The sequence below is a fragment of the Callospermophilus lateralis genome, chromosome 7 (genome assembly GCF_048772815.1).
Source record: "Callospermophilus lateralis isolate mCalLat2 chromosome 7, mCalLat2.hap1, whole genome shotgun sequence".
Lineage (NCBI taxonomy): Eukaryota > Metazoa > Chordata > Mammalia > Rodentia > Sciuridae > Callospermophilus > Callospermophilus lateralis.
Window position 1 is genome coordinate 15,329,415 of NC_135311.1, and position 13,276 is coordinate 15,342,690.

Genomic DNA, 13,276 nt, shown 5'->3' on the forward strand with positions numbered 1-13,276 from the left:
TTTTGTTAAGGTTTGTAGAGCCTGTTATAGAGAAGCAGTCAGATATAATGTGGAGGCAGGGTTCTATTGTTTCTTTAATAACTGAAAAAAAGGAGAGAGCAGTTGGGTGTCAGGTGTAATTTATAATTTATTTATTTAAGAAACCTATTATGAAGATAAATCCCATTTATGTTAAATTTAATTTACTTATTTTCTTTGTAAACTAAAAATATCAGAAAAATATAGTTACCAGTATTAATCATCCCTTTTCTCTTAAAGAAAAATCTCAGAAGCAATGGATATTTTATTACATTTTATACATTTTTTTTTTTTTTTAGAAACTAAGGCTTCCTTGTCTGGCCATCTGAAAAAAGGTTTTGAGTTTGAATTTTAAATGCATTCATATTTTTATTTAATTATTTAATTTGAACTGAATTCTTTGGATCCATTTACTTATTTAAATTTTTTTTTTGTATAAAAAGATTTATTGAAATTTATCAATGACAAACAGACATAAAACTCAAAGTTTGGCTCTTCTGAGGGGCAGGAGAAAAACTGGTGCAGATGTTCTTTTATACAGATGAAACATGGGTTAGGAAATAACACGTCACTTCTAAAGCAATCCAGAAGAGGGACACGAAAGCAAACCTGTACATTCACTAGGAATTTGCAGTCATTTCAGACTTCTACTAGGTAAGAAAATACAATTTTGCATTAGTTTTCCGTGCTCGGGTGTATGAAAAAACCCAGCCGACATGCAGCCACATCTCCAGCGCTCAGGTCTGTAAAAATGTTCTCAGCACGAAAGTACTCGTGGAAGAATCATCCTGTCATTTTCATAAAACAAAGCGTTCTAATATTTTACAGTACAAGATAGGACAGTTTTTTTTTTCTTTTAAAGAGGCTGAAGTTTGAGGGTTTGTTTCTTCTAATTATAATTCATAAGCTGCTGTTCTCCGCTCGAGGGCTCACAGCTCAAGAGTACCACCGAGTCCTCTTTGAAAAGCGAAGCCCTCCACCATCTGTGAAGGGGAAAAAGGGATGAGAGATGGGGAATGTCCCCAAACCAGTGCCAAAATAGGCCTTTAGGTTGCTATTTACAAATCAGGGCGCTGGATGCCTCTAGCAGGCCCAAGAAACACAGAAATCACAGGAGCCAAAGCAAGTCAGCGGTGTAGCTGGTATTCAGCCCCTCCCAGGAGCTGAGTGACCAGACTGAGGCCAGCAAGGCTTTCAAACCAACTCTGGGGACTTGGGACCTACCAGGAAATGTAAGAGACCTCCAAACCATCCTCTTTGAGAGTAAGGCACAAACGCTCACTCGGTGTGTACTCAGCTATCGCATTTACAGGGACAAAACCAGACACAAAGAAAAAGGAGGGGGAAAATAAACAGTGGAGTAAAAATAGTATTTTATTCCATCCCCTCCCGCCCTCCCTGCCCCAGCAGCCCCCAGTACACTTTTCCCCTCTCATTCCCACAGCGACGTTACAGTCAGAAAAAAATAAGTTTCAGGGGACAGGATTTGGAGGAGGGGAGGGGATACGGGTAAAAACAGTCAAATCACAATAGGAATTTTTCAAAATAGGTTATTCCACTTAGTCATCGTCTTCTCCCTCAACCTCAGGTTCTCGTTTTCGCTTCTGACCCCTTTCTTCTTCGCCAAGTTCTTCCTCATCTTCCTCATCGTCACTTCCCCGTCCTTATAACCTTCTTCATCCTCCTCCTCCTCTCCACTCACATCCTCCTCTTCCCCTTCCTCCTCTTCATCTTCCACTATCTGAGCATCTTCATCATACTCCTCCTCCTCCTCATCCTCCTCGTCATCGTCCAGACCCTCCACATAGCCCTCAGGGTCGGAGTCGGAGGCCTCCTTGTCGTCCTGGTCAGAGCCACCAAGATGCGTGCGCTGTGGGAGGAGCTTGAACGCGTTTGCTCCGTGGTCCTCCGGGTTGGGGACCTCGCAATTGGAAAGGTCTAAGCTCCCGAGGTTCTCTAAGTTCTTCGGTGGCTCTATTGTGCTGAGGTCTTTGATTTTGCTGCCACTTGAATTTAGATGCGCAAGGTTCGGACACCTTTCTGCCAATACTTCCAGGCCCCCTGCGATTCCGTTTTCGCTTAGTTGGAGCTTCTTAAGTTTGTTTAACTTTGGGAAGTTGGCGACTGAGGTGAGGCCTACGTTGGTTGTACTTAGGAATTCCAGTTCTTCCAATTTGTCTGTGAGGCCTTCAATTTTGCCTGCATTCGACCGACAGTTGTCCAGGACAAGTTCTTTCACATCAGAGGGCGTCCCGATCCGCAGCTCTAAATGGATCCGTTTGTCCATGTCCATCTCTCGCGCTCTCTCTCTGCAGAGGATCCAGCGCCGGCGGAATTCAATCAATAAACCCCGAACCCTCGGCCGCGCATTTTAGGACTTTGAAGGCTCGACCAGCTCCGCTCGGTTCTCCTACTTATTTAAATTTTAATTGGTGAGTGCTCATTTGTTTAAATGTCAACTTGATACCAAGGACATCATACATAGACATAGGATAGGCCTGTATAATTGTGAATGCCATGTATAAAATCCAGTAGCCATGATGGACACTGAAATCAAAGATTTCAGATAGCTGGCTGTTTGTACCTGATGATTGTCAGATTTATTTCCAGTATCACCATGTTTATATCCTCCTAAAGATTTATTAAAAGAAATTTCTGAATGTATTTGAGTTAACTATGGAGAAACTGATCTCTGGACAAAGTCATAAAATAAAAATCTTTATAGTTAGATAAAATAAGACTTAACTTATGTAGAATATTAAAAAATATGCATGGGCACAATATTAACATTTTTATCAGGTCAGAGTGTACTTTTAGCTTATATAAGTTAGTGTATACATCTAAAAAATGTTGAAGCCTATGAAATTCCCAGAACACAAATTTTGAAAAAGAAAGCTTGTACATTTAGAATCATTTTAATTTTGTTATTCTGTACTGTAACATTAGGTAGGAACTGGTTAAGAAAGCTGACTGAAAACAGATAGGATAGCCAGCCAAGTAGTTTGGATTTAAAAGGGACACCCACTTTTTTTGTTTGTTTGTCTTAACTAGTTTGTAAGTCTTGTAAATCTTCCAATGGTCTCCACATATGGCTGAATATGAGTGACGATTGTTTGTGGACTGGAGGGGTAGAGCATTGCAGCCACAGGGAGCTGTTGAACACATGCACATTATTGTCTCCTATGACCCAAACCATGAAGGCCCTTTCTAAAAGCCATACATGAATCCAATTGAAAGGGGAATAATGGTAATGTCGTTATCAGTATCCAATAAATTTGCAATTGGCTATTCATTTAAACAAAGAGTTAATTTAGGTGACTTTCAGTGATAAATAAACGTGCTCCAATGATAATATAGACAAACTCTATATCTCCCCTTTTGTTTAAAGGTTGTTGAGCTGAAACATAAGGAATAACAATCAATTGAGCAATAGAGGATACTTAAGGGAGTCAAAAGGGCATATAGGACCATATTTGGACATACATTGTACTGGTACAATCAGAATCAATTACTTCCAGGATAAAAAAAAAAAATTCCTTCTTTAGCACTATGCAAATTAGGCAAAAGTACTTATGGGCAAAAAATTCCTGAATTTGAGTAGCAATTTTATATACCTCCCTGGGAAGCCACACTTGGGCATCTGCAATAGTAGTTAAATTTATTTTAGAGCTCCTTCTGGTGCATGAAAGGACTTCTGAAAGAATGTTGTTTTTTTTTTTTTTTTTTTTGAACTGGAAACATTGTGTTATGGAATCTTGAATGGGCAGTGAAAACAGATTCCTCCTCTTTTGTCCTGGGTTTGTGGGTCACAATTCTTTAAACACAGCCAAAGCTAATAGCTCATGCTCTGGATGGCCAGTGGGATTTAGCTTAATAGGACAGACAGCTAAAATATGCATTTATTCCTTCTTCCATGCTTGCCATAAACATTTAACCAAAGGAAATCTAGCCAGTTGCAGTGGTGGTAGTGTAGAAGACTATGAAGGCAGAGGGAATAGCTACTTAAAGGAAGCTGCAGCAGCTGTTGCTAATGGAGCAGATGTTTGCTGAGAAACATAGAACTTAGAAATAGCATTGTGACAAAGAAACCAAACTAGCAGCACAAGCATTGGAGCTCATGGCTCTTCATGAAGATTTTAACCTATATCTTCCCAATCTTTTAAACATAAAGAACCATTTTCTGGGTACCAAGGGTAACAAGAATCTGTCTCTGCCAGCCAAACAGCCAGGTCAGCATTACATATGGTATGTCCAGCCTTGTGAAGTAAATAGGAAAGCTCAGCCCAATGCTGATGTTCAGTGTCAGATAGGGAATTTCCCATAGCTAACCAATCGGGATCAGTACCAGCCAGTGAAAGATGTATGTCAAATCCTGTTGTAGGAGGTAAGCTACTCCCTTCCCCCATCAGAACATCAAGAAGGGTCCCTGTTTAAGGATCAATGGACTCCAGGCTCCCTGTGGATAGAGAGGTTGTGAAATAGTGTGGGGACAGGACTCTCCCCAGTTCCAACTTGGGTACTAGTGTAAAGAAATTAAAAGAAGACATAAGTAAGGTGCACAGGCTAAATGGCTGCTCATTTGAGCTGTCAACTTTATTTATGCCAAAAGGCTACATTTGGTCTCTGGCATCAGTAGTATGTTATTGTTTATTATATCACTAAGCAGATTACAGTAGGTTACAATGTAAGATGTTTTGCTTATGGTCAGATATGTGCTCCAGCCAAGCATGCATTGGTTATGTTAAGAGTGCCTGGGGAAAATCGCTGAATATTCCAGTCATGGGAAACAGTGTGTCTGTTTTCTCCAGGAGTTTGCTCACCAGAGAAATGCTGTCCTGTCTATTCCCATGGTCAGAACCCTTACACATTTCAGTTTAGCTCTAGAAATTTCCTGAAAAAATTAGGCCTAGAATTATCAATGCTATAGTGTGCACTTAAAAAGATTGCTAAAAGAGTAGATTTTATGGATAGTATTCTTTTTTTAAAGGAAGACTAGAATTAGCTAAATAGGTGTGCATCCTATATAATCACACATGGATCCATGCTCAGAGAGGACTTTTACACTTACTAATTTATACTTTGTACTTATTTGTACTTATGATTTGTAGGGGAAGCCCAACATGATTATGAATATAAAATGTACATGGAAATGTACCTGCTGCCTGCCATTCTTTGTACCCATTTTTATATAGCATTCTCAATCCTCCTGCAGGGCTCTTATAGCATGTTTATGTTGATTTTGATATCTTGTGTTAATAAGGGCACTTTGCTTAATCCAATTCTTTTTTCATTAAAATTGTGAATTTTTACACAGAGAGAAGATGGTGGGCCAACAAAAAATGTCCAACATATGCAATAAGGAGAGAATTTTTAAAGCCATGCGAGAAAAGTATGAGATTTTATATAGGGGAAAACTAATTAGGATGATGGCAGATTTTTCAACACAGACCCTGAAAGCTAGAAGATCCTGGAACAACATATATAAAGCTCTGAAAGAAAATGGGTGCCATCCAAGAATCTTGAATCCAGCAAAATTATGCTTTAGATTTGAAGATGAATTAAAATCCTTCAATAATAAACAAAAGTTAAAAGAAATTACAGCTTGAAAACTGACACTACTAAACATTCTTGGAAAAATATCCCATGAAGAGGAAACAAAAAAAAAACAATAAAATTCAGCAAAGGGAGGTTGCACCCTAAAGGAAAAATTAATCAAATCAGAAAATCTAGTTAAGGTAAATAATAAAAATAATCAAATATGGCCAGGAATACAAGTGATGTCTCAATAATAACCCTGAATGTTAATGACTTAAACTCATCAATCAAAAGACATAGGCTAGCAGATTGGATTTAAACAAAAAGACCCAACAATATGCTGCCTCCAAGAGATGCATCTTATAGGAAAAATATACATAGACTGAGGGTGAAAAGTTGGGAAAAAATTATACCACTCCCATGAACTGAAGAACAAGCAGGGGTTTCTATCCTCGTATCAAGTAAAGTAGACTTTAAGCCAAAGTTAATCAAAAGGGACAAAGATAGACATTACATACTGCGCTCAAGGGAAACATTGATCAACAAGACATAACAATCATAAATATATATGTCCCAAACAATTGTGCACTATGTTCATCAAATAAACTCTTCTCAAGTTTAAGAGTCAAAGTGACCACAACACAATAATCCTGGGTTACTTTAACACACATCTCTCACCACTGGATAGGTATTCCAAACAAAATTTGAATAAAGAAACTATAGAACTCAGTATTATAATCAATAAATTAGACTAAACTCACATATATAGAATATTTTAACCTGCTTCAAGAGAATACACTTTCAGCCCAGCAGCACATGGACCCTTCTCTAAAATAGACAATTTAATATGCAACAAAGCAACTCTTAGCAAATACAGAAAGGTAGAGATGTTCCTGCTCATTTTATCAAATCATAATGGAATAAAATTGTAAATCAATGACAAAATAAAAAATAAAAATTACTCCAGAACCTGGAAACTAAACAATATGCTACTGAATGAACAATGAGTTGCAGAAGACATCAAGGAGGAGATTTAAAAATTCTTAGAGGTAAATGAGAATATAGACACAACATATTGAAATTTATGGGACATTATGAAAGCAGTACTAAGTGGAAAGCTCATTGCATAGAGTTCATTCCTTAAAAGAAGAAAAAGTTAATGAATAAATGACTTAAGATTGTATCTCAAAGCCCAAGAGGGAAAAATAACAAATCAATAGCAAAAAGCAGTAGAAGGCAATAAAGGCAGGAAATAATTAAAATAAGAGCCAAAATTAATGAAATAGAAACAAAAGAAACAGTTGAAAAAACAAAAAGTTGTTTTTTTTAAAAAAATAAATAAAATTGACAGTCCCTTAGCTATGCAAATGAAGAGAAGGAGAGAGAAAACTCAAATTACCAGCATACATGATGAAAAAGATAATATTACAACAGACACTACAGAAATACAAAGGATAATTAGAAATTATTTTGAAAACTTATACTCCAAAAAAATAGAAGACATTAAAGGCATTGACACATTTCTTAAGTCAGACGATTTGCCCAGATTGAATCACGAAGATATACATAATTTAAAAAGACCATTTTCAAGTGATGCAATAGCAGATGCCATCAGAAGCTTACCAGCCAAGAAAAGCCCAGGATGCGGTTGGATACACAGCCAAGTTCAACAAGACCTTTAAAGAGGAACTAATACCCATACTCTTTAATTTATTTCAGGAAATAGAAAAAGAGACAGCACTTCCAAACTCATTCTAGGAGGCCAATATCACCCTGACTCCAAAACCAGGAGAAGACACATCAAAGACAGAAAACTTTAGACCAGTAATTCTTTTCTTTTTGAATGATAGAGAGAGAGAGAGAGAGAGAGAGAGAGAGAGAGAGAGAGAGAGAGAGAATTTTTTAATATTAATTTTTTAGTTTTCAGTGGACACAATATCTTTTTATTTTTTATGTGGTGCTGAGGATCGAACCCAGTGCATGCCAGGTGAGTGCGCTACCGCTTGAGCCACATCCCCAGCCCCAAGACCAATAATTCTAATGAACATAGATGCAAAAGTTCTCAGTAAAATTCTGTCAAATCAAATTTTTAAAAAATCACAAAAATATTATGCACCATGATCAAGTTGGATTCACCCCAGGGATGTAAGGTTGGTTCAACATATGGAAATCAATTAATGTAATTCATCACATCAGTAGACTCCGAGATAGGAATAATATGATCATCTCAATAGATGCAGAAAAAAACACTTGACAAAATACAGCACCTTTATATGTTCAAAACACTAGAAAAACTAGGGATAACAGGAACATATCTCAACATTGTGAAGGGTATCTATGCTAAGCCTCCGGCCAACATCATTCTAAATGAAGAAAAACTGAAGGCATTCCCTCTAAAAACTGGAACAAGACAGGGATGACCTCCACCACTTCTATTCAATATAGTTCTGGAAACACTTACCAGAGCAATTAGAGAGACAAATGAAATTAAAAGGATATGTACAGAAAAAGAACTTAAACTATCACTATTTGCTGACAATATGATTCTATACCTAGAAGACTCAAAAAACTCCACCAAAACCAAACAACAACAACAACAAGAAAACAAACAAACAAACAAGCAAACAAAAACTCTGGCTTCTAGAACTGGTTAATGAATTCAGCAAAGTAGCAGGATATTAAATCAAGACTCAAATCAATGTCATTTTTGTATACCTGTGACAAATCCTCTGAGAAGAAAAAGAGAAAAAACTACCAAGTTTAAAATAGCCTCAAAAAATACTTGGGAATCAAGTTAACAGAAGAGGTGAAATGAACTACAGAACCCTAAAGAGAGAAATAGAAGAAGACCTTAGAAGATGAAAAGATCTACCTTGCTCTTGGATAGATTGAATCAACATTATCAAAATGACCATACTACCAAAAGCACTATACAGATTTAATGAAATTTTAATCAAAATCCCAATGGCATTTCTCATAGTAATAGAAAAAACAATCATGAAATTTATCTGGAAAAATAAGAGACCCAGAATAGCTAAAGCAATCCTTATCAAGAAGACTAAAGCAAGTGGCATCATTATACCAGATTTTAAACTATACTGTAGAGCAATAGTAACAAAACAGCATGGTATTGGCACCAAAACAGACTGGTAGTTCAATGGTACAGGATAGAGGAAACACGACTAACCCACAAAATTACAATTATCTTATTTTAGACAAAGGTTCAAAAAAATTGCATTGGAGAAAAGATAGCTTCTTCAACAAATGGTTCTGGGAAAATTGGAAATCCATATGCAACCAAATGAAATTAAACCCTATCTCTCACCATGCACAAAACTGAATTCAAAGTGGATCAAGTACCTAGGAATGAAACCAGAGACTCTGCATCTAATAGAAAAAAAAGTAGGCCTAATCTTCATCATCTGGGATTAAGCCCCATATTCTTTAATAAGACTTCTATGGTGCAAGAATTAAAACCAGGAATCAATAAATGGGATGGATTAAAAAAAAATCTGGGAATGGAACCACCATTTGACCCAGCTATCCCTCTCCTCAGTCTATACCCAAAGGACTTAAAAACAGCATACTACAGGGACACAGCCACATCAATGTTTACAGCAGCACAATTCACAATAGCTAAACTGTGGAGCCAACCTAGATGCCCTTCAGTGGATGAATGGATAAAAAATGTGGCATATATACACAATGGGTTATTATTCAGTACTAAAAGAGAATAAAATCATGGCATTTGCCAGTAAATGGGTGGCATTGGAGAAGATAACGCTAAGTGAAGTTAGCCAATCCCCACAAAGAAACTAAATGCTTAATGTTTTCTCTGATATAAGGAGGCTTATTCATATTGGGGAAGAGAGGGGAAGAATGGGAGGAATAGATGAACTCTAGATAGGGCAGAGGGGTGGGAGGAAAACAGAGGGGGCAGGGATTAGCAAGGATGGTGGAATATGATGGAAATCAATATCCAAAGTACATGTATGAAGACATTAATTGATGTGAATATAATTTTTATACAACCAGAAATATGAAAAATTGGGCTTGTATAAGTGTAATAAGAATTGTTATGCATTCAGCTGTAATTTATTTTTAAAAACTCAATTAAAAAATAAAAAAAAAACAAATAATATACACACTCCCATGTTTATAGCTGCATAATTTACAATAGCTAAGAAATGGAAGCAACCTAAACACCTATCAAAAGAGGAACAGAAGAAGAAAATGTATTACATACATACAATGGAAGATGGATATACCTGGAAAAAAGAAGGAAAACTTTACATGTATGACAACATAGATGCACCAGAGGACATGGGGAGTGACATAAAACATAGGAGCTAAGTCACATGATCTCACTTATATGTGGAATATAAGAGTTCAGAAACAGAATAGAATGGTAGGCACAAGAGACTGGAGAGATGGGAAGTTGAAAAGATGTTGGCCAATGCCTACAAAATTTCAGTTAGAAGAAATAAATTTAAGATATCAGTTGCACATCATTGTGACTATAATTAATTATAATGTATTATATTCTTGAAAATTTCTGAGAGTAGAATTTAAAAATTCTCACCACAAAAATGTATGTGATGTAGTACATATGTTAGCTTGCTTAAATTAGCCATTCCACAATGAATAAAATAATCAAAGAGAAAAAGGCTTGTGCATAAAAACACAAAGCATTGCTCAAAAATTAAAGTAATTCAAAATATATAAGAAGTTATTCCATGTTGGATAGTTAATTTTGCCAAGAGGGGAATGCTGAACAAAGTAATCTACAGATCTAATATGATCTCTATCAAAATCCCAACTACATTTTCTTTTTTTTTTTTTTTGCAGGAATAGAGGAGCTGATCATCAAATTCAATCTAAACAGCAAAGGGCCTCAAATATATAAAAAAAATGATTTTGAAAGAAAGAGAACTCAGACTTGGTAATTTCTAATTTTTAAATTTCTAAAACTTACTATAAAGTTATGCTAGTCAAAACAATGTGGTACTGGCATAAGGACATATGCATTGATGAATGAAAAATGTAGATAACCAAGAATTAAACCCATGAATCTGTGGCCTATTGATATTTGACAAGAATACACAATGGGGAAAGGACAGTCATATCACCAGTGGTGCTGGGACAAGTGAATATCTACATGCAAAAAACAAAATATCATTGGAGTCACCTCACCCTGCCATCAAAACTTAAATGTCAACTTTGGATTGTGCAGAGAGGATTAAGAGCAGGGGAGGTGGGTATGGGGATGCAAAGATGGTGGAATGAGACTGACATTATTATCCTATATGTATGTATGATTACACTACTAGAGTGACCCTACACAATGACAGCCAGAGGAAAGAGAATGTGTGCTTTATTTTTGTGCAGTGTGTTAAAATGCATTCTACTGGAATGTATGACTACTTGGGACAAATAAAAAATAAATAAAAATTGAATATTTCAATCATACATAAATATGAGTCCTGGTTCAAAGACATCCAAAGTTTTCACAACATGTGCTCTTGGATAAGCTAGAATCTACACTAAATGGAGAAATTCTCTCCCAGCTCTAGCATGATATATGTCATTCCATGCACATTCATGTTGAATAATGAAGATAGATCTACATAACATTCAAGTCTGACTTGAGAGAGTGAGGTGTGGAGGGTACTAAATGGAAGAAAATCAGAGGAACCATAGTTATGTATGAAAGAAATAAATCCCAGGATGAAGAGAGGAGTGGTTCACTCAGGAAAGGCTCATTTAACCTACATGCAAATCCAGGGGAAATGATTCCATTAGTCTATGAATTTCTTCCTCTTTTTTCTTTCACACCACCCTCACTCACTTCTTTCACCTCCATCATTCCTTTGCAGCACAAGATGTCCCAGATCACTCTATACATTTTCTTTTTTTCAAATGAGTTAGTTTTTTTGTTTTGTTTTTTGATACCAGGGATTAAACACAAGAACATTTTACCACTGAAACACATCTCTAGACTTTTTTTATTATTTTTTTAGAGATAGGGTCTCACTGAGCTGCTTAGGGCCTCACTAAGTTCTTGAGGATGGCATTGTATTTGTGATCCTTCTGCCAAAGCCTCCCAAGTCACTGTGATCATTGTCTCCACGGAGGTGTTTTGAAATCAAATTTCACTGAAAGTCAAATACATGGATATTTGAATGTGATTACTGTGAGATGTTTTCAGCAGACAGACCTGAAAATATACCTTTTCAGTTTATTTTATTCATATATAACACTTGAAGTTTTTTATACTTTATTCTTTTATGCCCAGATTTACCCATTTTAAATCCCTGTTAGTGGGCTAAGATTGGTTTCCTATGATGGGTAACCCCCCCAAAAAAAAATGCAAGTTGCTTGGTTTGGAAAATAAGAGCTACACACAAAAATGTTTTCATCCAGAGGGGGCTTGTTTACCATTGTCTGAGAATAGAAGAAACAGTTTTCTTTTCCTTTGAGAATACCCTCGCTAACTATGGCAAGACAGGTACTGTCAGACTTCAGATGCAACACCAAGATTACCAGTCTACTGAGAGATGAGCTAAAGCTGTTTCAATTATATAACCTATCTTAGAAGCCCCAACTCCAAATCTGAGTGAAAGAGAAGACAGAGGAGTCATCTAGGTAGGCACTAGGAAGGCACTTTGAAGTATGACGTTACTACCTCACACCCAGCGCTCACCAGGTATGCTTAGAATTGTGACTTATTTGAAATTTTATAGGATTACTTTTATTTCATAGTATTAGTATAATTTATAATATTACAAGGATTATTGTACATGAGAGGATTTTTCATTATAAATCTGCACTAGGAATAAGAATTAAAAAGTCTAGCAGTTCTATCTTTATACTACTTTCTAGTACTTAACATGTTTCAAATCATCTTACAGTAATTCATAAACTCAAGGACACCCATACTAAAAATCCTAGCTAATATAATATTAGCAATAGTAGTAACTTCAAATAAAATGTGTAGTGTGTGCTTACCAAAACTAATAACATTTTGTTCATTAAAATGTTTACGGTTTCATTACATATAATGACTAATTATTTTCTTCACTATCATGTAGATATTATTCTGAATTTGAAAAATGTTAGTGTTTTTTGAAAATATTGTAGGAACAAAATGAGAGAAGATTTAATCAAAATTGAGAAAAAGTTCAGAATAGTTGATGAAGTGTATTGAGGGGAAGGAAGAAGAGAAAAAAAGGAAAGAACAGTTGAATTAATCTGACCAAATTTCATATGTGAATATACCACAATGAATCACAACATCAAATACATTCACCAGGCACTAATTTTCAAATAAGTAAAAAAAAATACTACATATAAATTGCAAAGGAATTCCCAGGCACGGTGGCACATTCTTGTAAGCCCAGCAGGTCGGTAGGCTGAGACAGGAGGATCATGATTTCAAATCCAGCCTCAGCAAGTGCAAGGCACTAAGCAACTCAGTGAGATCCTGTCTCTAAATAAAATACAACATAGGGCTGGGAATGTTTCTTAGAGTTTGAGTGACCCTGAGTTCAATCCCCAGTTAAAAAATAAAAAGTTGCACAGGGATCAATAGAGTAGAAGGAGTAGAGGAAGAATGTTAGAGGGTGAAGTGCTGGGGACAGAATTAGAACAAATTGTATTCCATGCTATTGTGATAAGGTCAAAGTGTATCCTAATGATGGGCATAACTACAAAGAATCAAAAA

At 36.2% G+C, this 13,276-nt stretch overlaps 1 pseudogene; it reads right to left on the minus strand.

The window, feature by feature from the left end:
- Positions 1–1,482: 1,482 nt before the first annotated feature.
- On the minus strand, positions 1,483–2,374 carry LOC143404761 (putative acidic leucine-rich nuclear phosphoprotein 32 family member C; annotated as a pseudogene).
- Positions 2,375–13,276: the final 10,902 nt, after the last annotated feature.